The 27,267-nt window shown below is 45.1% G+C and overlaps 1 protein-coding gene across 10 annotated transcripts in view; it reads left to right on the forward strand.

Moving 5' to 3' along the window:
* The first annotated feature begins 2,752 nt into the window (after nt 1-2,752).
* Nucleotides 2,753-27,267, forward strand: part of FAM20B (FAM20B glycosaminoglycan xylosylkinase) — an 89,940-nt gene continuing 65,425 nt past the window's right edge. For 3 of the 10 annotated variants that reach the window (XR_003942390.1, XM_030205421.1, XM_030205429.1), the window contains exon 1: nt 8,126-8,207. The gene's annotated coding sequence lies outside the window, so the exon portion shown is untranslated. Of the gene's footprint in view, nt 2,813-8,125; nt 8,287-8,407; nt 8,487-8,566; nt 8,660-20,056; nt 20,194-27,267 lie in introns of those variants that run through there. The other 7 variants (XM_030205422.1, XM_030205423.1, XM_030205424.1 and 4 more) reach the window with 7 other exon arrangements.

Consider the following 27,267-nt stretch of genomic DNA (forward strand, 5'->3'; position numbering starts at 1 on the left):
TGGTAGGAAACTCCAGGAGGAAGCCCAAAAAGAGAATGAGAACCCGCTGTTAAAATCCCTTAAAGAAAGTATCTGGCAGGTAGAATGGGAGTTACAAGCCCTATGTAAACCGGGGAAACTCTATAGGCACTCTGAGCAATGTCTGAGGGAGGTTCTGGAACTTAATAAGAGACTGATGGTAACTCTAGTGGGCAACATACAGCAGCAAGAGGAGTCCCATAAGGTAATGGAGAATAGTCTAAGAGAGAATGAGCAGAGATGGGTCCTATTTGAGTCAGCTTGTAAGAAAGAAATGGCTGCTTCAGTGCATGCTTTAGAGGCCAAACTGGCAGAGTCCCTTAAGCAGAAGGAAGGCTGTGAGGCACTGCTAGCCACGGTTAGGGCTGAGGTGCTCACAGAATGTAAGCTAAGGGAGGAAAGGGAAGCAGAAGTAGCCCATTTTACAGCTTCCCTGAAAGAGACCCAGGCCTTAAATGAGACCTGATTAGCAAAGCTGCAGTCCACACATGAGCAGGAGATAAGGGAACTCACAGACAAGTGGCAACAAGACCAGGAGCAGAGGGTAACCCTAATTAAAGCTGAGTTCTAGAATGCTCGCCAAGAATGGCAAAAAGAGCAGAAGGTTCTAAGGGAAAGTATAAAGGAACAGCAAGCCTTGATTCTACTCCAGAGGCAAAGGGAAAATAAGCTTGTCACCTCTGTGAGGGCAGAATTAGAAGAAGCCAAGCAGGAGGTGAAGAAGAAGAAAGTGGAGTTGGCCAAGAGGCAGGAAAGTATTAAGGAGATGGGTAAACTACAGCAAACAGCTATAGGAGAGCTGAGGGGGAGTTTAACCCAGGTAAAGGCTTGGCTGGGAGAATTAAAGGGCCGACAAAAAGAGCGGAAGAAAAATCAAAACAGACCAGAAAAAACATACAGAGTAAGAGCACCATTGGAGTTTATTATTGGGTCTTAATAAACTCCATTGGTGCTCTTACTCTGTATGTTTTTTCTGGTCTGTTTTGGTTTTTCTTCCGCTCTTTTTGTTGTTTCGTGAGTGTTTTGCTTGGACCTTCTTTGTGTTAGAATTAAAGGGCCAACAGAAAAGTCAGCTGAGTGAAGTGCAGCAGGGGTATGTGGAAGCGGTGGCTCAGTTAACCGAGTCCTTGCAGGCCCAAGCTGAGGCCAGGGGCCTGGCAGAGCTTAATGGGGAGAAAGGTGTCCAAATAGATGAACTGCACAAAGTATATACCCAAAGGATAGAGGGGTTAGTGTTGGAGATGCAGGAAGTCCAGGAAAGGGTTGGTTACCTGACCCAGAGTAAGCTGGAGTTAGAAACTCAGATAAAGGAGTTGCAACAGGGTCAAGCTCAGGTGGCAGTTGAGTGGGCTGTAGAGAGACAGCAAGCCAAGGAAACCACAGAAAGGGCAGAAAGATGCAGGGAGGCCCTGGAAGAGAAGTGCAGGGTGTTGACCCTAGCAGTAGATGTCCTCTTCAAGAATGGGCAAGGAAGATTAAGGGAGTTTCAGGAAGCAAAATCCTGCATTTTAGACCTCCAGCAAAAGCTCAAGGGAAAGAAGGACCCAGGAGGGGTTAAATTAAGTAAACTCCTGTCCATGAGTAGGGGTCATGATAGGGAGAATCAGCAGAGAGAGGGGGTGTAAAGTTTAAAGAGTTTGAGAAACCCCGGAAGGGCAAGCAGAAAAGGGAAGAGGCTGCCCAATGGACGGAAAGGCTCAGGCCTCAGAAGAAAGGGTTGATCCTAGTGGCCAGATATCGCACCTTAGTCGGGTGAGGAAAGAGATCCTAGGCAGGGGACACCGGCTCAGGGAGGGTGCCAGAGGGATGCTAGATCACCCAGAGGCTGGGGGGAGTCCTGTACCAAAAGTGGTTATCCTATACCAAAAGGGAGGGATAGGAGATGCCTAAGAGTCTCAGGGAAAAGGAGACTTAGGACCCTATACACAACCCACAAATACCAATCGGGGCCTAGTAGGTGAAAAAGTACAGCCCAGGGGTGTAGAAAGGAGAAGGGTAGAACTAGAAGTTCCCCTGATGCCATAAGAAAATTAGGCCTTAGGAAAGTGTACCAGAAACCCATAGTGGAGAAGGGGGTGTACCCATGGGTCAGGAAAGTGGGCGAAGAAATTAGACGCCGAGACCTAGGGAGGCGTAAAAAGAAAGGACGAAGGATCCTTGAGTTTCTAGGAGTTACAGAAGAAGGTCCCCTAGAGCAAATCAGAGCCTTTGTGTTAAGGCGGACCACAGGATATAAAGCCTTCTTGAGAATCCCTATCGTTGCTGTAAAAGGGGGAAAGGACCCTCTTAAAGGATAGGGGAAAGAGGGAAACTAACCCAGGGATAAATTAAGGGAGTGGGGAATTGCTGCTTCTCAAAGGAGGAAAGACTAAAAGATATTTGAGGGAGCAGCAATTTTCTTAAGGGTGGAGGTATGTGATAAACACAGGACTGCCCTACCCTGAGGAGGCCACCAGAGGGCGCTCTCCTACAGAAAGTCGGGAAAATGCCCACTCTGGTCACTAGAGGGAGCCAAGAGAGGTACGTCCCCGTAATGACCTAGAGGGACAGCTAGGGGGTGCTCAGGATACAGGACCTGTTTTTCCAGGGGAGTGCTCAGAGTTGGGGAGAGACAGGTGAAAAGAGTTATGGGCCTGGACCTTTCTGGAACCAGGGGGAGGGGCCTAAAGAGATGGGGTGGATTATTGGCCACCCTATAAAGAGCGCCCTCCAGGACAAGATGGGAACCTGGAAAGCCTGCTGGAGGAGATTATCTGGAAGATGGGAGAGAGGGATCCCTCTAAAAGCCAGGCAGGTAATTACCAGACTATGGACATGTTACTGATGGAACTGTAGATTATTTGAAATGGACTAACAGCCGTGGGGTGGAGGACAGGACTGTAAAGTTAGAGAGAATGACGAAAGTCCTGTCCAGGGGAGGTGGCTGTTTAAACTGAGACCCAGGTCTCCCAAGTAAGTGGGCTCAGTGGAGAAGAAACAAAGTGAATAATAAGCTGGAAAGAAGGTGTTCCCTTTAAGACTGGAGCAGAGTGCGAATAAAATGAATTTGCATATGGCATGGAGTGAATTTTGCTTATTGAAAGCTGAAAAACCCGGGGTTATATTCCCAAAGAAGGTGTCAAGGGGTACTGCTGGAGTACTGGAAGGGTGACCGGTTATTGAGACTGGGATTACAGGATGCTGTAGAGAAGAACTTTCTGAGTCCTTCTCAGAAGCCAAGTGCTAGTGAGGCTGGGTGGAGAGCATGTGATACTGGACAGGAGCCACAAGAGAGTGCTTAGCACACATGAGTACCCCTGGGGGTTTACAGTATGGGTACAGGGGGACTGGAAAAAAAACAATGCATGGTGTGTGGATGCAGAGGGACTGGAAAAATAATGCATGCTGTGTGGGTGTAGGGGGGGGGGGGGGGATTGTGAAAAATAATGCATGGTGTGTGGATCAGGAGGACTGGAAAAAATAATGCATGGTGTATGGATGCAGGGGGACTGGAAAAAAAGAAAACATGGTGTATGGATGCTGTAACCAGGCGCCTCTCTTGTGCAGCCAAGGATAGAACAATCTCCTCCAGCCACAGGCTCCCGGCACAATGAAGAAACAGATGTCCACCAGTAACTTCAATCTTAAGAACTTTTATTCCATGCAGGTTTCTAGTACACAGTTCCAATAGCAGCATAGCACATACCAGGCTTCAATACAGGCTTACAGGCTCCAGTCTGGGCTCTTTATCCAGTTCACAATAAACAGTAATTCAGTTCCCAAGACAAACAGTTCTTTCAGTTCAGTCACCAAGCAGCATTTTCTACCTTCTATCCTCTTTACCTTCAGGAGAGTTCAATATTTTAGGGACTCCTTCTACCCAAGGGTTTTCCCCTGCATCAGCTTCACAATTAATTCAATACTTTTGGGACTTCCTCTCACCCAAGGAATCTCAGCCTGCTTCAGTACTTTAGGGACCTCCTTGCCCAAGGGTTTTCAGCCTGCAACTCCTTCTCTCTCCTGAACTGAACTCCTCTCTCCTGGGACTCCTTCCCACCTGCCTAATCAATCCCTGGCTTCAGCTACCACAACCAATCATTCTCCTTCCATTAGCTTCCTCACACCCAAACCAGCTGAGTTGAGCATTAAACTAATGAGACCAATGATGAGCTCCTGCACACAGGGTTTCCTAACTCTCTTTCCGCCTAGTGGCAGCCACTCTACACAACCTGCCATCCTACACCCATGTCTTTCCTGATTGCAGCTAGGAGTCCAGTCTGGGTTCTTCATCTCACCCTCTGGCTCCTTGCCTGCAATGCCTTCTGGGACTTGTATTTCAGACTGAAACTGCCTTAACCCAACTATCCTGGAGGTGACTTTATCACAATGCGGAAAGACTGAAAAAAAAAAAAAAAAAAGAATACATGGTGTGTGGATCCAGGGGGACTGGAAAAAAATAATGCATGTTGTGTGGGTGCAGGGGGGATTGTGAAAAATAATGGTGTGTGGATCAGGAGGACTGGAAAAAATAAAGCATGGTGTGTGGGTGCATGGATGGGGCTGGAACTTCCTTTTAGCTTTGAACAGGAAGAAGCGGGAAAGAATAATAAATTTGACTGTGGAGAAAGAGAGGGGACGGGGATGGAATGGAGATTAATCTTTGTTCCCACCTCCACCTCAGCACCTCATTGAGGGGTCTTTTACTAAAGCATAGTGTGAGTTATCTGCAGCAGGGCCCATTTTATTCCTATGGGCTCTGCTGCAAATAACTCGAGCTAAGCTTTAGAAGAAGACCCCCTGAAAGTCTGCAACTACCTCAGGAGGCTTCAAAAAATATTCAGTGGTCTTTGGTCTTTTACAATGCCACAGTAGAGCTACCGCAGCATTATCACATGCCAAATTGGGACCAGCATTGGGCTACTGCAGAAGCCCAGCAGTAGTTCCCACCCCCAGAGCACACTACTTCCGGTATGACAAAAATATTTTGTATTTTTGTAGCGCTGGGTTAGCATGGGAGTCCTTACCATCACCGAGAGGGTCTTTTACCAAGGCATGCTCACGTTTTTGTGCGCACTAAAATTGTGGGTGCGCTAAACGTTAGAGTCGCCAATGCATTCCTATGGGCATCTCTAACATTTAGCGCGCCCACAATTCTAGCACACGCTAAAAACGTGAGCACATCTTAGTAAAAGACACTCCTAAATAGGTAGCAGGGGCCTTTTTGTTTTCTTTGCTGAAAACAACCTTTACCCACTGCAGTAAAAGGGGGCCTTGGAAATTCTGGATAATAATTAGCAAAAATGTTGTTAAATTGTGACAAATAAACTTGCAGAATTTGCCCAATTCTGCATGCAGAATTTAGATTTTTTTGGGGGGGGCGAAGAATTCCAGCAGGATTAGCAACTTGAGCTACTACTGAAAAAGGTGTGAGCAAATTCTATGCATCAGATATCATGTCACAAGTCATTGTTATTATTTTTATTGTCTTCTGCCATTATTTATTCATTTATATCTCTTCTATGTTTTATGAAGTATATGTTCAATTTTGCTATTTTTAAGTGTGTTTTTAAGTGTGTAACATTTAATTTTTTTTATATATATATATATATATTTACATTTTTTTTATACTCGTGTATTGTTTTTATTTTTGTAATTTTCTTATTGTTACTTTTTTAGACTCCTGAGGCAGGCCTAGCGGCCAAAACACAACGTTGAGTCGAGTCCATATCAATATATTGTTTTTATTTAAGATTGTGGTTCTCCAGTCTCTGGGTGTTTGAAAGTGATGGAATATTCACATAGCAAGCAGCCTGAGGCAACGGATTTATTTTCCATAATTAACTTTGGGCCCTGTTTACTAAGCCGTGTAATTGGCGCGTTAGCATTTTTAACATGCATTAACCATGTATGCGCGTTAACTGTGTACGCACCTACAATATCCCTATAGGCGCCTACACAGTTAGCGTGCGCGCTAATTGTAGGCGTGTTAAAAATGCTAACACGTCTTAGTAAACAGGGCCCTTTGTATGAACTTGGCTGCTAATATTGTGTAGAACTGGACAATGTTGGCACATTTACACTGACTCTGGACTTCTGCATGAAGGTAGCTCTGCCCTTATTATTTAATAAGAGGCCCGTTTCAGAGCAAATGAAACGGGCTCTAGCAAGGTTTTCGTTGCGAACACCCCCCTCCCCCCTCCCTGGCCAACCCCTTCGTTGGTCTGCCATAGCTCCGCTCCCAACGTCATGACGTTTGACGTGAGGGCAGGGCCCGGAGCGATTCCCCCCCGCCTCCCTGCCTCCCTCCCTGCCAACCCCTTCATTGTTCTCCCATTGCTCCGCCCTCGAGGGCGGGGCCTGGAGCAATTTTGGTGGCTTCACCACCACGAACCTTTGAACCTTTTTGATGGAAGTCAGGGCTTGGCTTCACTGACGTCAGTGTCCTCAGAACGTTGAGGGTGAGTTTTATTATAGTAGGTCTTTCTTTTAAATAGTAAGTGCATTTTTATAAACTACCACTGCAATGCACAAAACAACAGGAGCAAGTTCCAACAAACCATCTTTCTTTTATGATCTATTCTAGGCATAGAAAAAAGATTTTAAATGCTCCCAGGTTTCATTCTAATTCATGTTAAATGTGGAATATAACTGCCATAATTAAGCCGAAGGTCGGCCTGCTCATACCTCAATCTCCACTACCCTGCTCCCTGTGGCCTCAAATATAAGACCATCTATGGTTCCTCTTTCCCTTATCTCAGCACTCAATTGTGGAACGGGTTGCCTTGAGAGGTCAAATTCACTTCAGATCACCCGACCTTCAAGAAGCGACTCAAGACCTTCCTTTTTGGCAGTGCATACACCACGAGCCCTACAGGTGCCCTTTTAGCCCACGGCTCACTCTGTGATATCGCTTTTCTACAGTTTTTGCAACCACATCCAAAGCGATTTACCTGGTGCAACAGAGGGTTAAGTGACTTTACCCAGAGTCACAAGGAGCTGCAGCGGGAATCGATCCCAGTTAAGTCCGCTGCACTAACCACTAGGCTACACCTCCCTCTCTTCCTCCTCAGTTATTTCTTTCTCCCACTTGTGACCTTGTCTACTATACTTTGTACTATTGTTTGTTTATAACTATTGTACGCCACATTGAGCCTGCCCATGGGCGGGAATATTGTGGGATATAAATGTCATAAATAAATAAATAGTATGATAGAAACTCTCATGTTGAGCACCTGATTCTCATAACATGATGTCTGTTTCAGTGACCCCTTTATCAGGAGAAAAAAAAAATCTCTCCACGACTATAACACGTGCTAGGATGTCCCTTTAACCAGCCCCCCCAAATGACACACTGATTACGATTTAACAAATTACTACTCTACCTATGAAGTTACTCCGTTATTCTACTTCCTCTGTGTACATTCGTATGCTGCACAAGATGGCATGCTTGAAAATACTAAGTCAGATTAAATAAAAATACTACCAACAATAAAGAACGACAACACGAATGCAGCAGCTCGCAGGTTTCTTTCGAGTGTACTGAGATGACGGCTGCACTGGGGAGTGGAAACAGAGATTAAGCTAAGTGGTTTTCCACGTGTTGTTGACGGCACTTAGGTTAATCTCTGTTTCCACTCCACCATGCAACCGTCATCCAATACACTTCAAACAAAGCAAGCAAACCTATGATCTGCATCCTCGTTGTTGTTCTTTATTGTTGGTAGCATTTCCTTCTAACCGGCCACACATAACTGACCACCTTCTAATTGGCCACATGTAGCCAGCTGCCTTTTACCCGGCTACATGCAGCCGGTGAGGAGGTAGCCGATTAGAATCTAGCCGGGTAAATGTTGTTGGGTCAGAATCTAGGTAGGTAAAAGGCAGCGGGTTAAAAAGGAAATGCTACCAACAATAAAGAACGACAACGAGGATGCAGCAACTCATAGATTTGCTTGCTTTGTTTTGAGTGTACTAGAGATGACGACTGCGCTGGGGAGTGGAAACAGAGATTAACCTAATAGGTTTCAACGTGTTCACGTCATTTGTTCTCCTGTCTATTAAGCCTCTTTGGGTTGTACCATTGGGTCGGTATGGGGGGGGGGGGGGGGGGGGCGAAAGGAAGCGGCGCCCGGAAGCGGAAGAGAAAGTAGTGGTAGTTGGCTGGACACTGCCACTCTGTATTTTGCGCTACGCTTCAGCGGTACGAACTTGTGAGTGTACTTCCTTATCTCGTTCTTGCAGTAGAAGCTACACGCCATCCCTTTCCGCTGGTGTTTTGACGGACAGTGGGTACGAAGAAAGCCCGTGGCTTGACAGTTGGGACCGGGCCGGCGGCGCGGAAAGAGGGCGGGGCTAAAGTTAATGAATTCATAGGAGGTGCGCGGGGTAGCTCCCATTCTCTGGAGTAATGGGTGCTTCTTGGTGGGTAGAGTTGCTGCCTGCGTGGCGCTAGCTTCGTCCCGGCCCAGAGTGTGTGGCAGGGGTAGCCCGTAAGTCTTTGGAGCCTGGCTCTTGCCCTCCCCCCCCCCCGTTTACAAAGCCGCGCGCTAATGCCGACACAGCTATATAAACATGGGGGTTGGTCTCTGGGGGCCTGTTTGGCAAATAAATACAGTTTAAATGCATACAGGATTTTCAGCAAAATTTAGGAGTCAGAACTTAGGTATGTGATTCATTTGTGTAGATCTAGGTGCCTACTGCTGAAAAAGTAATGCTAAGTGTCTCCCTCTTATCCTCTGCCCATAATTCTGCAGCTTTTTCTAGATACTTAAATTTGGGTGATTGGCCCCAATTCTTCTTCCTGCCAAAGGATTAAATCCTTTGAAAATTGTAAAAGAATCAAGGTGTTAGAGCTGCTAACAGTTGTCTACTTGGTTGATTTGTATGGTCCATTATAGGGAAAGGGACTTGATAATGCACCGTTCTGTGATTACAATCAAAGCTGTTTACATATTATATACAGGTTCTAAGGGCCCTGTTTACTAAGGCGTGTATAGGGATATTGTAGGCTCGTACATGGTTAACACACATTAAAGATGCTAACGCACCTATAACATGGTTTAGTAAACAGGGCCCATATTTTGTACCTGGGGAAATAGAGGATTAAGGGCCCTGTTTACTAAGCTGTGCTGTAGGCGCGCTAGCATTTTTAGCATGAGCTAAAAATTAACACGCGCAAATGCTGGAGACACCCATATATTCCTATTGGTGTTTCTAGCATTAGCGCACGCTAAAAATGCTAGCGCACCTTAGTAAACAGGGATCTAAGTGATTTGCCCAGAGTCACAAGGACCACTGGCTCCTAGTCTTTTGATCCCAAAGGGCATGTCTGTGAACAAAAAAATATTTTATTTAAATTTATAATTCTATCTAAACATCAGCAAGTGCTTGAGTAAACATGTATGCCTTCAGTTGCTTCATAAATTGTACAGTAAAATGAATGTCTCTGCAGTGTTTCTGGTAATTCATTCCGTAATGTAGTTCATCTACTGTCAGTGCAAAGCTTATCAAAAGCCTTAGGAGGTCAGATCATGTCACTGTATGCTTATGCAGCTGCATTGGCTACTGATGCAATTTTGGATTCACTGTGGGGGGTCTTTTACAAAGGCACATATGTACTTATGTCTCATGTACTTATGCACACTAGTGTTTTTAGCGCGCGCTAAACGCTGGAGACGCCCATAGGAATATATGGATGTCTGTAGCGTTTAGCGCACGCATATTTAACGCAAGTGCCACAATGCTAGTGTGCCTTTGTAAAAGAACTCCTTTAAGCAGTATTCAAAGTACTAATTAAGAGTACTTAAAGTAAAAATAAATGTGTATTTTAATACTAATGTAAAAAGTACAGTAAAGAACACATTAAAAAAGTGTACTTTAACATCCATTTAGGGGGCGTGTCAAAATGGCGGTCGCGACTCGTGTGTGATTAGGTCGCGTTTAGCTGATCTCTGAACCTCTTGATATTATACAAACGAAATAATGCCACATACCAAGAGAAAAGGTCTGGTAAGAATTCAACCGTCGATGAGTCTTACATCTTCACCGGTACAGCTGACGATAGACCGCTTCACAACGAGCCGAGCATCGGAAGCTGGCGTGGTAATCCCTGCAGGGGTCGCCGATGAAGGAGCACCGACGCCCCAAGGGTTTGAAACATCTTTGTCTCCGCCAGAAATCAACCCTCCACCGCGACCAGCTTTTGAAAAGGGCGAGCTGAAGGAGCCGCGAAAACCGGAAAGCGGCGACCACGACTCCTCGTTCGGCGGTAGCAGGCCCCGAGAAGCTGAGACAACAAGCTGGGAACGGAAAGTTCCCCAGGTGGTGACGCTGGAATTGATTTGGGAAGCGATTCAAGAACTGACTCAGGCATCGAGGAAGACAGCTTTAGAGACTGCTTCAATAGTGAGTAAACTTGACTCCTTATCTACTGCGTTTGAACAGTTGAAAAGTGACTCGACATCTCAAATATCTCAGGTTCAAACGGACTTAATAAATTTCAAATCAATGACAACAGCAGTGATGAAAGATAATATGATAATAAACCGTAAAATAGATCAAATTGAAAACTATAATAGGAGATTGAATCTGAGAATACTAAATTTTCCAGTTGTTCCTGGAATCTCCATTCTTGAACTTTTTAAGAAATACCTCATTGAAATACTTCATTACTCATCTTCCTTGTTACCCCCAATTAATAAGATTTACTACTTACCAAATTCAATAAAATCTGTGGAAGATGAGAAAAATGTAGTTTCTTTAGTACAAGAACAAGAGAAAGAACCCCTGGATATTTCTATAATTTTAGAACAATCACTATCAGATATAAAGACTAGAAGTTCTGTCCTGGTTTCATTTGTCTTCGAACAGGACTTGAATTCCCTGATGAAAATGTACTTTAAAAATGCTTTGACTTTTTTCTGTGGGGCCAGGATATGGATATATCCTGATGTGACTAAAACAACCCAGGACAGACGAAAATTATTTTTGGCTTTAAGAGAAAAGACTAAAGCTATGGGAGCAAAGTTCATGTTGACATAACCTTGCAAATGTATTGTATATTATATGAATAACAAGTATGTCTTCCTCGAGCCTGATCAGCTCAAATTTTTCCTGGATCAGAAAAGTTTAACCAAATAAATTTCCATCGTAAGTTGTATTAATGAGAAACGATGTGCAATTGACCAGGCCATATTTCTTATAAATAAATGCTTCTTTTGTTCTCCTATTATTTTTACAGCCCTCTACTCTAATTGTGGTCTGAGGCTGAGCTACATTTACTTTAAGTAATACCTGTAATAATTTAGGAAATTCTTTATATTAATTTCTTTCTTTAATTTGTCTAAATAATTATGATTGTAAAAATATTAGCTCGATATTGCTTGATTCAAGTGTATGCTTGTAAAACTGTAAATTCAATAAAAAAAAAAAAAAAAAAAAAAAAAAAAGTGTACTTGAGTAAAAGTAAAAAAGTTATTGCCTAATATAATACTTTTTGAGTAAAAAGTAAAATTACTACAGCTGCAATGAATGCAACTATTGTTACTGTTTTTATCCCATCAACTTTATTGCTCTACAATTCAATCCACTTTGCTTTTAGTAAAACTGAATTTGTGAAAATGACAGTCACTCATTTGAGTTTGCTTGTGAGTCATTAATCCAGCACAGCTAAAATGGTTCAACAACTGCACAAGTAGAAAGTGGATTGTTCAGTCTGATAAGAAGTTCTTCAATTCTGGTCAGGTTGCAATATTACTGATGTCTTGTTTGGGTCTGCAGGTTATGATCAAGGGAATCTCTGAAACACTTGACTTCCATATAGCAAAGAATCATTTTCATTATCAGTATTAGAAGTAGTGCTCTCTAATTCATCACTTGATTCTTTGTGTGTATCTTCATTATCATCATGCTGTCCAGTTACAAAAAAGCTTTTACAAAGTTGGAATCGTTGTCTGTTATTCTAACAATGTTTCATATGATGGCAAACTCTGTTTTAATATTTTTGAGAATTGATGCAAGAACATCAAATGTGTGGGAACCTTTCAGTCTTAAGGCCAGACAAGCAGGCTTCCTCCCTAAAGATTCTTATCAATCCCGTGGACAGTTACCCCAATGTAAAATTTCCCTTTGGATGATGAGCAGTTTGTTGTGGTAGAGACATATGTTTGTTCACCAAGAATTGCTACCAGTTTCAACTTCATTTCCCAACTGACCCAACTCATCGCTTTTCTGTTTAGCTGGAGACCAGTAACCAGTTCAACAAACACAGGCAACTCCACTGTTCTTATAGGTTATACTCGCTGAACAGCAACATTTAAGATATGATCCACTGTTTGCTTGACAAGGTTTGCAATAGCAAAATCCTGTTTCCAGTTTAGCTTTTTCATTTGATTTGCTGAGAATCATTTACATCTTCCGTTTTTACTTTTAACTGCAAGCATCAGATGTAACTGAGTAAAAGCAGTAAAAATTGGCAAAATTATTATTATAGTAACATGTTATCCTGTACTTCTTTACAAGTAAAAGTAACAAAACTTTTAAGTACAGTAACTAGTTACATTTACTTAATTACTATACAACACTGACTGTAAGATACTCTAGATTGCTTTTTGGGCCTTGCATGGTATGGCTCCAAATTATCTTTGCACTAGACTTAGTCCCAGTATCTCAGGTAGGTTCTTGGGGTGAAGGGAAATGGAGCATTTGAAGTTAAGGTTAGGAGGAAGGGCTGCCATTGAGACTGGGCTTTCTCTATTCAGGTCCTTTTGTTGTGGTATTCCCTCCAAGTTGGGTGTAAGGGAGGAGGAAGTTCTGGGAAATTTTCAACATGCACTTAAAACTCACCTTGTTGGGCCCCTCCACGGGTGGTGTTTATGGGGGAGGAGGTAGTTGCAGGGCGGTGTGGGGCTGTTGTATTGTGGTCGAAATACAAGACACTTGTATTTCCACCCATGCATTTCAAAAGTTTATGCGTTCCAGTGACGCTATTGACACGCATAAGAGTCGCTGGAACGCACAAGCTCTCTTTGTGTTCCAGTGACACCATTGGCACACGAGTCACTGGAACGCACAAGCTCCATTTTGGAACACATACTTAAAAATAGATATTATTTTAGCATTTTAAAGCCATTTTTGTTTGTTTTTAAATACGGTTTTACAAAGGTTATTTTTAAAAATGGCTTCTACATCATTTCAAATTATTTTATGACCCGATGACATTTTTGAGTATAAGAACACAAGTGCCAATGTTGGTAGCAGTTGCACCTTTTCAAAGACCTCCTTTCAAAGTGGTTTTCATGCAACTTTTAAGTCGGTGTTTAAAATATTGTCTTTAGAAACATTTAAGGAAAAATGTGTATTGTTTTTAGTTGTTGGTGTGACCATTTTGTGGTGCACATAAGGTTTATAATTTTTCAAGGTTGGTTGTTTTATATACAACATCATGTTTGTTCTTTTGACTAGAAGAATAATTTGTAAGTTGTATTATTCATTTCATATTTATTCTGTTGCTTGGTAAAAGTGTTTGAAGAAACATTTTGAGAATGCTTCCTTGCACAATCATTTTGTGATCTGGTTTTTACAGAATTGGTTTGCTACAGACCCTCTTTGTGTGGTCTAGTATATACTCCTTTTGTAATCCTTTGGTATGTTATTTACGACATATTTTTCTTATATAAGATTTTTAATTTATTTGTATCTTTTGTTCCTTGTCATCAAGCAGATGAAGCCATTAAGTGTGGGTTGTGTCCATCAACCAGCAGGGGAAGATAGAGAGCACTCAACTTTTCACAGTGCCTCATGGCCAGCTAGTTCCACTGCCTCTTCAGTATTCTCTATCTCCCCAAGCAGGGTGGCTGCAGCTTCTTCGAGCTCCATCAAAAATCTGCCTGGGGGTGGCTCCTGGCTTGCCAGTTGTTAGCTGGGGTGTTAGAGGCTATAGCAGCTTCACTTTGAAGGCACATAGGTCAGCCCTTTCCCTGCCTTACCCATGCCCCCGTGGATGTGGACATATTAGCTTGCTTTTCCCTGTCCTTTCCCACTCAGTGGATGCAGGCACATTGGTTCGCCTTTCCCTGCCTTTCCCACTTATCTGAGCCTCTGGAGTGAATTTATTTACCTCTTTTGCCTCTGCTTTCCTCACAGTGTTAAAAAAAAAAAAAAAAAAAAAAAAGTTGTCGCGCTTTAGCGCAGCGATCTTGGAAAGAGGTTTTTCTTGAGATTCTTCTGCAGGACCGGAGCTGTGATATTCGGCCTAGTGAGGTAAGAGTGTTTTCTGACTCCTCCGTGGTGGGCCCGCGATCGGGACGTTTTTGGCGCCAACTGCCATTTTGAATTTTACCGCCGTTTTCGGCAATGGCTGCGGAGACTGTAAAGCGCTGTGCTAAATGTGGCAAGTGCAAATCAGCAGCTGGGCTCTGTAAATCGTGCTGTACAGACGGTAGAGCCGGCCCGAGCATGGCAAGCGACAATCTTTCGTGCTCCGAGCTGGCAGCGGACGCCATTTTGGATTTTCCACATGGCGCGGCCTCCGTTGCGACGGAGAGCCCTGAGTCCGGGGGGGGGGGTCCTCTGAGTGAGGCTTATAATAGAGCTGATAGCCCTGGGCGGTCAGGGAGCGGTTTTCTCCCCTGATTTTGTTTTAATGCTGCATAAGGCATACATGCTTACAAGAGCTCTTCCACAGGGATCTAAGGAACCTCTGTCTACCCCCCTGGTGGATCCTGGCCTTTTGGAGTTGGCTTTGCCTGTTTCTTATCCTCCTGATAAACGCAGAAGGGCTAATTCCCCTTCTGAGTGTGGGCCCCCCCCCCCCCCCCCCCCCCCCCCCCCCCGTGGTCGGGCTATGAGGATTCTGAGGGGTCTGGCAGAGCTTCTTGGTCTGAAGAGCCAGAGTCGGGTGCAGAATTGCCACAGGATCTTGATGATCCGTCTGCGGTGAGGATTTTCCACTGCGAGGAGCTGCCAGCGCTTATTTCAGATGCCTTACAAGCTCTCTTGATTGAAGATCCAGGGAGTGGCACAGCCTCCTCTGTTAATCCAAGGATGGCGAGTACCAGAAAGCCTGCTCAAGCCTTTCCTTTGCATGACTCCATCCAAGAGCTTATTTCGGCTCAATGGGCTGACCCCGAGGGACCTTTGAAGGTTGCCTGGGCTATGGGGCAATTATACCCTCTGAGTGAGGAACATTTGGCTCGCTTTGCAATGCCTAAAGTGGATGCCCTGGTCACGGCTGTGACAAAGAGAACTACCCTCCCTGTTGAAGGAGGTGTTGCCCTGAAGGATATTCAGGACCGCAGGCTTGATTCAGCTCTGAAGCGGTCCTTTGATTTGGCAGGTCTCACTGTTCGGGCGTCTGCATGCAGTTGTTATGCTGCTAGAGCCTGCCTGGCTTGGTTACAGCAGGCAGTGGAACAGCCCGGTGATGGAGCGGAGACCTTATCTGAAGTGGCTCCGCGGATGGAGTCGGCCTTGTCTTTTTTGGCTGACGCCCTTTATGATATGATCAGAGCTTCGGCTAAACAAATGGCTGTAGCAATGGCGGCTCGCCGCACTCTTTGGCTACCACATTGGGCGGCGGACATGGCCTGTAAGCAAAGGTTGGTGAAGTTGCCCTTTCAAGGCCGCCTCCTGTTTGGTGAGGAGCTGGAAAACATTGTTAAAGGCCTGGGGGATTCCAAACCTCAGCGCTTGCCTGAAGATAGGCCGAAGCCTTCCTCTAAGGGTCAGGCGGTCCGCTCCTCTTACAGACCTTGCTTCCGTGAAGCTAGAAGGTACCGCCCGGGGCGTGCTGCTGGGTTCACTTCTCGTGCCTGCTTTCAGCAGAGAAACTCCTTTTGCTCGGACAAACGTTCCGCAGCTGCCGGTTCTAGGCCTGGAGTGCAGGGGCGACCCTCTCAATGATGGTGCGCCGGCCCCCTCCTCGTTTCCTGTCATTGGAGGAAGACTTTCCCTCTTTTTCAAGGAGTGGGCCAAAATCTCCGCAGATCAGTGGGTCTTGGACCTGATCAGAGACAGATACCGAATAGAATTCGATGCCCCGGTGAGAGACGTGTTTGTGGAGTCCCGATGCGGTTCTGCCGCCAAACGGGCGGCGGTAGAGGAGACTTTGCACAGTCTCTGCCAGATAGGGGCTGTGACCCTGGTGCCTCCCGCCGAACAAGGTCTAGGCCGCTACTCCATTTACTTTGTGGTGCCACGAAAAGGCAGGTCTTTTCGCCCGATCCTGGACTTAAAAGAGCTGAACAAGTCCTTAAGAGTGTGGCATTTTCACATGGAAACCCTGCGCTCCGTCATTGCGGCGGTACAGCCAGGAGAGTTTCTCGCGTCTCTGGACCTGAAAGAAGCTTACTTGCACATACCAATTTGGCCCCCGCACCAGAAGTTTCTGCAGTTTGCGGTGTTGGGAAAACATTTCCAGTTTCGGGCCTTGCCTTTTGGCCTCGCCACAGCTCCCCGAACCTTCTCCAAGGTAATGGTGGTAGTAGCTGCTTTTCTCAGGCGAGAGGGTATCCGGGTTCTCCCGTACCTAGACGACTGACTCATTAGAGCAGACTCAGAAAAAGAGAGTCATCTAGCTACAGCCAGAGTGGTTTCAGTCCTTCAATCTCAGGGCTGGGTCGTCAATATGGCCAAAAGTTACCTGACCCCCTCACAATCTCTAGAATATTTGGGGGCCAGGTTCGACACAGCCTCGGACTATGTGTTTCTTCCCGAGCAAAGGCGGTGCAAGCTTCAGAATCAGGTTCGTCTGCTCCTGAGGATGCCCCGCCCGCGAGCTTGGGACATTGTCCAGCTGGTGGGATTGATGACGGCCACCTTGGAAGTGGTGCCATGGGCAAGAGCGCACCTGAGACCTCTACAGTTTTCTCTACTTCTACGATGGTCTCCAGTATCTCAGGATTATCAGTGCAGACTTTCTTGGCTCCCTGCGGCCCGCCTCAGTATGGAGTGGTGGCTCTCAGACAGCATGTTGTGGCGGGGAATGCCGCTGGTGCTCCCCGATTATTGCCTGGTGGTGACAGATGCCAGCCTGAAGGGCTGGGGCGCACATTGCCAGGGGAAGCATGCCCAGGGTCTGTGGACACCCGACGAGTCGGAGTGGTCTATCAACCGCCTAGAGTTGAAAGCGGTGTTTCTGGCTCTTCTGGCCTTTCAAGTGACCCTGGAAGGATTGGCTGTCCGAGTGATGTCGGACAACACGACAGCAGTGGCCTACATAAATCGACAAGGCGGAACTCAGTGCAGAGCTCTAGCCGCGCAGGTCAAACAAATTGCCACTGGGCCGAGCTGCATCTACAGTTCCTGTCAGCAGCTCACATTGCAGGTCAGAGCAACGTGCAAGCCGACTATCTAAGCAGGCATCAGATCGATCCAGCGGAGTGGAAACTAGCAGACGATATATTCCTGCAGATATGTGCCAAATGGGGCAAGCCAGTGATGGATCTTATGGCGACCAGTTCCAATGCCAAAGTCCCGTGCTTCTTCAGCAGACGGAGGGATCCTCGCTCTGCCGGGTTGGATGCCTTGGCTCAACCTTGGCCCCTGGGCTTGCTGTTTGTCTTCCCTCCGTGGCCCTTGATAGGGCGAGTGCTCCTGCGGATTCGGCTGCATCCAGGAGAAGTGGTGCTCATCGCCCCGGATTGGCCCAGGAGGCCTTGTTATGCGGACCTCCGACAGATGCTGTTGGAGGCTCTCTTTCTGTCACCTCTGATTCCGCACCTGTTGTCACAGGGGCCGGTGGCCATGGAGGACGCCTGCCGCTTTGGTCTTATGGCATGGCAATTGAGAGGGTGCAAGTGAGAGATAAAGGCTACTCAAATAAGGTAATTGCCACTCTCCTGCAGGCCCGTAAGCGCTCCACTTCCGTGGCTTATGCCAGGATTTGGCGCCAGTTTGAAGTCTGGTGTGTTTCAAGAGCGCTTTCTCCACTGCGGGCTCCTGTCTCGCCGATTCTGGACTTTTTGCAGGATGGTGTATACAAAGGCTTGGCCTATAATTCCCTGCGGGTGCAAGTGGCTGCATTGGCCTCCCTGCGTGGCAAGGTTGAAGGCACGTCCTTAGCTGCTCATCCAGATGTGGCACGGTTTCTTAGAGGGGTGCTTCGGCTCCGTCCTCCCGTGCGGGCACCTTGTCCAGCTTGGAACCTGGGGTTAGTATTGAAGGCCCTTCAGGGGGCTCCCTTTGAACCACTTCGGCATGCTTCAGAGAAAGATTTGACACTGAAGGCCGTCTTTTTAGTGGCCTTTACCTCGGCGAGACGGGTGTCAGAGCTCTAGGCGCTGTCCTGTAGAGACCCTTTTCTGCAATTCTCAGAGTCAGGGGTCACGATTCGGACAGTGCCTTCCTTCATGCCTAAGGTGGTTTCAGCGTTTCACCTAAACCAGCCTGTTTTTCTTCCCTCCTTTGTTGAGGAGGAGTTTCCAGATTCATTTGGGCAGTTGCACCTTTTGGATGTGCGCAGGACTCTGTTGCAGTATCTGTGAATTACAAATGCTTTCAGGACCTCTGATCATCTTTTTGTGCAGTTTGCAGGTCCTCGCAGAGGGTCTTCAGCGTCTAAAGCCACTATTGCCCATTGGCTCAAAGAAGCTATCTTTTCAGCATATCTGCTGTCTGGCCGGGCTCCGCCTGAAGCCTTTAAGGCACATTCCACAAGAGCGATTTCCTCTTCTTGGGCGGAAACTGGAGCACTATCTCTTCAGGAGATTTGCAGTGCTGCAACATGGGCTTATAAACTCTCTTTCGCCCGACATTTCAGGCTGAATGTGGCTGCCAGGAGGGATGTGCGTTTTGGAGCACAGGTGCTAGCGCGTGGTGTGGCTTGTTCCCACCCTGTTTAGGGATTGCTTTGTTACATCCCATACGTAATGGCTTCATCTGCTTGATGACAAGGAAGGGAAAATTAGGTTCTTACCTTGGTAATTTTCTTTCCTTTAGTCATAGCAGATGAAGCCATGAGCCCTCCCTGTATGATTGTCTGTATTGCAGTGATTCTGATTTCAGGTGCTGTTCTTGTTTCCTGAAGTTATATTCCTTCCTTGGGGAGTCGGAAAACAGTCTTCAGGATTCTTGTTACAGTTATAGGAGGATGAGTTCATTCCCTCCAGTTCATGTTTTGGGAGGATGAGTTTATTCCCTCCAGGAGGATGCAAGTATTCCCTCCGTTTATACAAAGTGGAGGATGAGTTTATGCCCTCCAGGAGGATGAGTTCATTCCCTCCTTTTTTGAGTTCATGCCCTTGTTAAGGGGCCATCGTTCGCTGTGAGGAAAGTTCATGTTATTCCCATTGGGGTTTGCCATACTGCTTTGGAAGCTTCAAATACTGAAGAGGCAGTGGAGCTAGCTGGCCATGAGGCACTGTGAAAAGTTGAGTGCTCTCTATCTCCCCCTGCTGGTTGATGGACACAACCCATACGTAATGGCTTCATCTGCTATGACTAAAGGAAAGAAAATTACCAAGGTAAGAACCTAATTTTCCCATATTGTTTACTGTACTTGCCTTATGATTTTACTTGGTTGTGGTGGTTATTTTAGAAGCTATATTCTTATTTGGACATCTGAAAACTGGCATTTAGATGTCCATATTACATGGATGTCCAAATTCCAATTTTACAAAGGCACGATTTGGATGTACGCTGCAATATGCTCATATGGTAAGGGAGTGTGGTCTGGGTGAGTTTTGGGCGGGACTAGGGAAGGGCCAAAATATAGATGGCCAACTCCAAGGAGGTTAGATTGAGACAGGAGACAGCATGTGTCACTGTCGTTGACATCCGTGCCTTGCTCGTCAGTGCCCTATTCCATCTAGACCCATTAGTTTTACCTGCAGTTCTAGCCAGTGACCTATGGGGTCACTGTAGAGTGGTGAAAGCCAAGCTGGTGATGTCATCAGTGCTGAGCTCTTCTTAAGCTGACTTTTGTGTGCACTCAGTTTTCTGGCAATAATCCTTGATTGAGCACAGGCCTGCCTGAGGAGCTGCTGGTTCCATCTGCCGTTTCCTTGTCAGGCTGTGATCTGAAGCATTGCTGCAGCTTCTTCTTCTTCTTGCTCTGTTCTAGTGAAGCCTGCTTCCTTGCCTTGAAGTCCTCAGAGCTCTGTTCCAGTGAAGCCTGCGTCCAAGCCTTGGAGTCCTGAGAGCTTCTTGCCCTTCAGCTGAGTCCCCAGTCATCCACAGAGTCCTTGGTTGCTGGCTGCAGTGAGTAGGCCCTATGCTGTGTTTTGGACTGTGTGTGCTGGGACGAGAAGTATCCCTGGATTAGGTGGCTGTGCTTGGAGCGTGGAGGGATCCGCGTGGGCTGTTCCTGTTTGCTGCGCTATACCTGTGTGTCGCTTGCCCTGAGAGCTTTGGATTGGGCATTGCTTTGCTTAAACCTGGTTGCCCTGGTAGCATTCAGCTTGGGCACCTCTGTAACTTGTTTGTTTTCTTCTACAAGAGCCTATTTTGAGTTCCTTTTGCTTTGCTCCTGCTCATCTCCTGCTTCTGAGAGAGCTTGCCGCAGAGGTTCCACAACTTACATGAGAGTCCTGTCAGAATGAACCTTTATCTGACTGCCAGCGGTCTCACCACTTCCAGCAGAGTGCTTCTGCTTTCTGTTGCCCGCCAGGGTGGGCCTTTGACTAGTCTCTTGTGCTCTTATGTGTGCTTCTCTTGTACTGCTAGGCTGTCTTACTATTTGCCAATATTGTATGCTTAAGGTTTTGTTTTGCTTTAGCTAGTGTTAGGATGTGCAGCTAGGCTGCTTATTGTCCTCTCTTCTCTTACATTATTGCTGAGCCGTTTGTTTTGACTTGTGTTCTTTTGTTGCCATTAAAGCTAAGCTAGTTCACCTTCACTTGCAATCTAGTCCAGTTCTTTGGGATACTCTTGGGACACAGTCTACCCATAGGTAGTTGAGTGATCCTCACACAGCCGCCTCTGGGCCAAGGGCTCACAAATGTCACAGAATGATGTAAAAAAGCTGAAGCCAATAAGGGAGGTCTCACTTTCCTTCCCCCCCCCCCCCCCTGCTCTGCTGTCATTCCCATACACCCAAAACAAAGTAAACCTATGAGCTTCTTCATTCATCTTGTCGATCTTTATTGTTAGTAGCATTTTTATTAGTTTTCACTTATGTTTTCAAACATGCTGGCTTGTGCAGTATGCAGATGTACCCAGAGGCTCCAGGAGAAGCAAATGATTAATAACATTGAAAGCCACTGACAGATCTAACAATACTGCCAGGGCAACAAAACCATCATCGAGCTTGTGGTAAATTTCACTGAGGAAAGCAGTCAACACGGTCTGTGTGCTGAAGTCAGACCTAAAACCTGATTGTCGAGGGTGTCAGTTGCAATAAACTGGAATCTTGCAACTGACACTGTAGACTTTAACTTTATTTCTAATTAACACTCCTAAAGCTTTCCTATTTATAAAACTAGTCAAGATCTATTTTCAGCTGATTGGGATTTTCATGATCCTGGGCTCAGTCAGAAGGGCTATGGCTAGGCTATATCTGTTGCTTCCTAAGGAAAAGAAGTTTCAATAACGCAGGTGAATGGTGATGGCAGTTACCAGGATAACTATTATTCCGGTCAATGGAAGTATAACCCTTAAAGATCTTCAGCACCATAAAGTGGAGGCAGCTGTTAAGCAATCTGTTGCTATGGCTGCCTTGGACCTCCAGGCTTCTGTTTGTAGTTCATATGTAGCCAGAGCCACTCATAAGTAGTTACGGTCTGGATCAGAATTGAGAGGATCAAGAGAAAGTGGATTTAGCCTATTTAGTGGATGTGCATTATGACATTTGTTAACTCCTGCCATCACCTGTGACTAAGGCATCGGGCTGTGAACTCAGCATCTAGATCTCATCTAAGTAAGCTTTCTTTAAGGGTAAGCTATAATTTGGGGAGGATTTCAAGGAGCCAAGCCTTATAAGCTGCTTGAGGACAAACCTAAGTCCTCTTTTTGATGGTCTTCTAGCAGATCTAGATTTAGGGATTCAAATGCTATAATCTGATCGCTCAGGTTATATGCAGAAACCCCATTCTCTGACATGGCAGCCTTCCTTTTGGGACAGCAGAAAAGAGATTCTCAAGTGTCATGATCTACAAATTCCTTTCTATCCAATCAGTGATGGGGTCTAGGTTCGTTCTTCACAGGTGAGTATAGGGGAACATCTTTCTAGCTTTTTTTTTGGATTACATCAGGTTAGTGGGTGCTAGATGTTATCAGGTAAATTTACAAATTATAATTTAACCAACTTATCCCAGATTTTTTGGTGCAACCAAGCAGCGAGGAGTGAAATACACCTTATTGGTTGTCTTGGATTTAGGAACTGTGATACTTATTCCCGAAGTCAAAAGATGTCTTAGATGGTTTTTCATAGTTCTCAAAAAAGACTACTTCTGGCCCATCTGTATCTCAAGAAGCCAATAAATTATCTTTTGGGTTTCTCGTTTCAGAATGCCCTCAGTAATAGCCTCTGTTTGTCCAGGTGAATTTCTGACTGCTTTAGATCTCAAGGAGTATTACTTCCACATTCTGATTTGGCCTCTATAATCATAACATTTGGCATTGTAGACTGTTATCAGTTCCAGGCTATGTGCTTGCTACAGCTTGCAAGACCATTTCTCAAAGGTCATGGTGATGATGGCAGTCTTCCTTTGTCAACAGGGGTCAGAGTTCACCCTTTTCTGGACAGTTGGTTAATCAGGGCTTCCTCTCTTCAGGAGAGTTTGAAGATAATGACCAGGGTGTTGCAGGTTTTTCAGTCTGAGCTGGATAGTCAACTTCAGCAAGAGCAAATTGAATCCTTCTCAGTGCCTAGAATATTTGGAAGTCTTATTCGACACCCAAAATAGAAAGGTTTTTCTCTCAGAGCACAGAATGCTGAAGCTTAAGTCTCAAATCAGGTTACTGTTAACAACAGTAGAGTTCTTGGTCCTGGGATTCCATGTAAGTTCTAGGATCATTAGCTGCCACCTTAGAGAGAGTTCCATGGGTGAGAGCTCACATAAGACCTCTTCAGGAATCCCTTCTCAGTTGTTCTTTGATTGCTTAGAACTTTGAGAACCACCTTCCTTGGACCATTTAAGCGAGGTACAATATGAAGTGATGGCTGCAATCTACCAATCTCCTGAAAGGAGTTCCTTATTGACCACTGATTGGATGGTAGTCACCACGGATGCCAATCTCTTTGGTTGGGGAGTGCATTTTTGGAATCGCTTACCTCAGTGCAATTGGACAGCCACAGATGTAGCCTGATTGATTGATCAACTGGAACTGAGAGTTATTAACAAAAGCCTTGGTTGCCTTTGCCAAGCATTTTCTGGAGAAGTCAGTGCAAGTTTTCTCCGGCAGTGCCACATTAGTAATATATATCAATAAGTAAGGAGGGACATGGAGTGCCAAATTAGCCCTCGAGGCACACCTTTTCTTCAGGTAGGTGGAAAGAAACCTGAGGAATTTGTCAGCAGCGCGTATTGCCAGATTTCAGAACCTTCAAGTAGATTTCCTTAGGCACTCCCTGGATCCAGGGGAGTGGACTCTTTCCAACACAGCCTTCAGTCTCATTGTAGCATGCAGGGGTCGATTAATCTTGGACCTCTTGGTGACCAGAAGAAATGCCAAAATTCTTCAGTTCAGTTGTAGAGAGTACGGCAAGGAGGACTTGGATGCATTGGTGCAGGCTTGGCCATGGGAGGGTTTTTGTTTCCTCTGTGGCTAGTGTTGTGCAAGTTCTCAGGTGGATAGCATCCCAACTAGGTCTATTAGATTTGGTTCTCCAGATTGGCCAAGGTGACATTGGTATGCAGACCAGATTTTTCTCCAAATAGATCAAGCACTCAGCCTTCCTCAGTACAGGGGTCTCTTATACCAAGGACAGGTTCTTATGGAAGATCTGTCCTCCTTTGGTCTTGTAGCTTGGCCCTTGAAAGGTCAAAGCTAAAACATAAAGGCTACTCTGAGGAAATCATTACCACCCTTCTTCAGGCTAAGAAGCATTCAACTTCTGTGACATATGTGAGAAGATGGAGAACATTTGAGGAATGATGTTTTGAGAGGTTGCTTTCTCCCTTTTGCACTTCCATTGCCTTTATTTTTGGCCCCTTTTTTTTTTTAAAGAGGGTCTTAAGAAGGGCTTGGCTCTAGGTTCTTTAAAAGTCCAGGTTGCAGCCTTAGCCTTTTTTAGAAGCTATTTGGAAAACTCTTCTTTGGCTGCCCATTTTATGTTGTTTTTTGAAAGGCGTCACCTTTTGGTTTATCCTGAGTAGAATCTTAATCTAGTTCTCAAATCACTACAGTGTAAGCCCTTTGAGCCCCTCAAGAAAGCAACTATCAAGGTTCTCAAATTAAAAACTGTACTTTTAATGGCCATTTCTTCAGCTAGAATAGTTTCAGAGCTTCATGCTCTTTTCATGCAGAGATCTGTTCCTCTGTTTTGCAAAAGTTGGTGTTTCCATAAGCATGGTGTCATCCTCCCTCTTTAAGGTAGTCTCCTCATTCCATTTGAATCGGTCTATAGTCCTCCCTTCCTTTTGGAGGGATGACTGTGGTGCTGAATTTAGTTCCTTACATTGGATGTGAGAAGGGTTCTAGTGAGGTATTTAGAAGTCACCAACGAATTCCACTAGTCTGACAGTTTTTGTCCTTTTTGGTCATACAGAGAAAGGTGAAGCCGCTTATAAATCTACAATCTCTCATTAGTTAAAAGATTATTTCATTTGCTTCTGGTAAGCAAGCAACCTACCTTCAGTTCGCCCACTACATGAGAGGAGTGGCAACTTCCTTGGGCAAAGCTCGGGGCAGTCTCTCATTTAGAAAATTGTAGAGCGACAACATGGTCCTCTCCATACCTTTTCACAGCATTACAGACAGGATGTCACAGCCAGAGAAGACACTTTGCCTCTTAGGTAATTGCTGCAGGAGCCTGTTTCCCTCCCATCTTGAGAACTGTTTTGTTACACCCCACAAGTTGTGGACTGTTCTGTTGGCGACATAAGGAAGAAGAAATTTAGATCTTTTCTGCTAATTTTCTTTCCTTTCGTCCCACCAGACCAGTCTAGGTTCCTGCTCTGCTTCGTTTCTCTTGTTGGTTAGGTTCTACGAAATTGATTATAGGCATAAAAAGGATGGAAAGTTTTTTTTTTTTTTTTTTTTTTTTTGGGGGGGGGGTTGTTTTGTTTTTTCCCCCCTCCTGCTCTTCATGCCCTTAGAGGTGTTTCCACTGCTTTTCTCATCAAAATACCGAATTGCTGGAGCTGCAAACAGTTTTTTTATAGGCACAGCAGAATTCTTTGTTTTCTGTCTCCCCCTTCTGGTCAATGGATACAACACCTGCAAGTTTTAGACTGGTCTGGTGGGGCTAAAGGAAAGAAAATTAGCTGGTAAAATCTATCATCTCCTTGGTACTATGTTCAAATCAAAAAAACCCCAATGCATATGTAGAGAAAGATAGACATGCACATAAAACAGCGTGTAGATAATTGCTGCTGGGTTTTGTTCCTTCAGCTATCACTTATGAATTTATCCTGCAATCTCCATGGCGCTTCTTCCTTTGGAAGATGAAATACACATTGCATTTAGGTATTACACATGGCTTTGCAAAATTTTCAGTAACACTTCCTTGGACTTCAATCACATTTTGACTGTTATTGTACATATGGGAGTTTTGTCCTGGTGCTCTCTGCCTCTCTCCTGTTGCCGCTTTCTACTTCATTCTTCCCACCTGGTGTCTTATTTATTTATTTATTAAATTCAGATGATAAAAATACAAGGAGAACCTCCTCATAAAGTAAAAACCGCTATGAACATTTTCAACTACAAAAAATATATATATATGAATTGGAACAATACAACCATAGGAAACACAACAAAAAGGAGAAAAAAAGTGCCTTATTAGTACACCAAAGAAAGGGGAGAGGAGTATTGAAGAAGGTTACATTAAGAATCGAAGGAAAAGGTATTAGCATTTTTTTTATCCAATATTCCTATCGTACTGAGTAACAAATATGGAAGTGCTGTGTGTTGCTTGATCCTGTACCATTTTGGTGGTCTGTTTCTAAACTGGTTGTCCTATTAATGACTTTATGAAAGCTTGCCCTTCAGAGTGTAACACAGCACTGAAGCTAGGGTCTTGCTAATGACCTTTTCTAGCCTACCTACTTTTTCTTGCTGGTGATACTTCAGATGCGCAAGGAGAGATATATTGTTAGTTTTCCTACTACTTTGTTACACTAATTAGCAACCTTAGTCATCTGAAAAGATTAGACATAAGCCTCTTTCTTGTTAAATGTCTAATGGGGTTTTATGTCCCAAATGGTTAATTTTACACTTTTAATGCTGGAGCTCATCTTCCAGATCCTTTTGCCCCAGGAGGGCAGTATGTTCAATACAATAAATAGAAAAATACAGATTTTCAGACTTGGGTCTGCATGTACTGATCTGGACAGTTATCTTTAATCTGTTGATTCAACTACAAATAGAAAACATTTTGGGGGGGGTCCATGTTACCTCTCGTAGAGCACTATTAATCAGTTGTTTCAATGCATATTTTGATGATTCACCTTTGTTGTTAAGATCAAGTCCTGTGGGGTCACCGACAGGAACAGCTGCTTGAACAAAAAGCTCGGCACCGTGCGGCATTGTAAATTGCTTTTGGATCCATCCAGCTAAAGCCTTTGGGGCTCATCTTCTTCACTTTAAAGACACAGTGGTCAGATTTGGATGGCGGATCGGCGGCTGTGGGCGATTTTAATCTGCAAGATTTTGCCTTTCAACAGTGGGCTGCAGCCCTTGCTAGTGAATCACCAGAAATGGAGCCAGATGAGGGCATGCCCGATCCACATGCGCCCGAGGCCGCTACCATGGTAAAATCTGCGCTTTCCGCAGATAATGCAGACTTGGAGAATCCGATTTGGGCCATTGGGGCATCCCTCTACGTGATCCATTCTGAAATAAAGGCCCTACGGAGCAAAGTAGAGACCCTGAGAGCAGATCTTCAGACAAAGCTGACTGAATTGGCCCAACGCCTAGCAGAAACCGAAACCAGTTTGGAGGGAAATGCAACAGAAATATCAAGCATCAACAAGCAGCTCAATGAGAACACAATACCATATACCTTCTGGACAAGATGGAGGACCTAGAAAATCGAGCCCACAGGTCTAATCTTTGATTCAGGGGAGTCTCGGAAGACCCTGAATATATGGACTGTGAGAAAGTTGTTCAAAAATTAGCAGGGGCTCTCCTCAGGCTCTTACCCAGTAGACCCAGCGTCTACCTTAATCGACA

This window comes from Microcaecilia unicolor, chromosome 6 (assembly GCF_901765095.1).
Source record: "Microcaecilia unicolor chromosome 6, aMicUni1.1, whole genome shotgun sequence".
NCBI classification, from domain to species: Eukaryota; Metazoa; Chordata; class Amphibia; order Gymnophiona; family Siphonopidae; genus Microcaecilia; species Microcaecilia unicolor.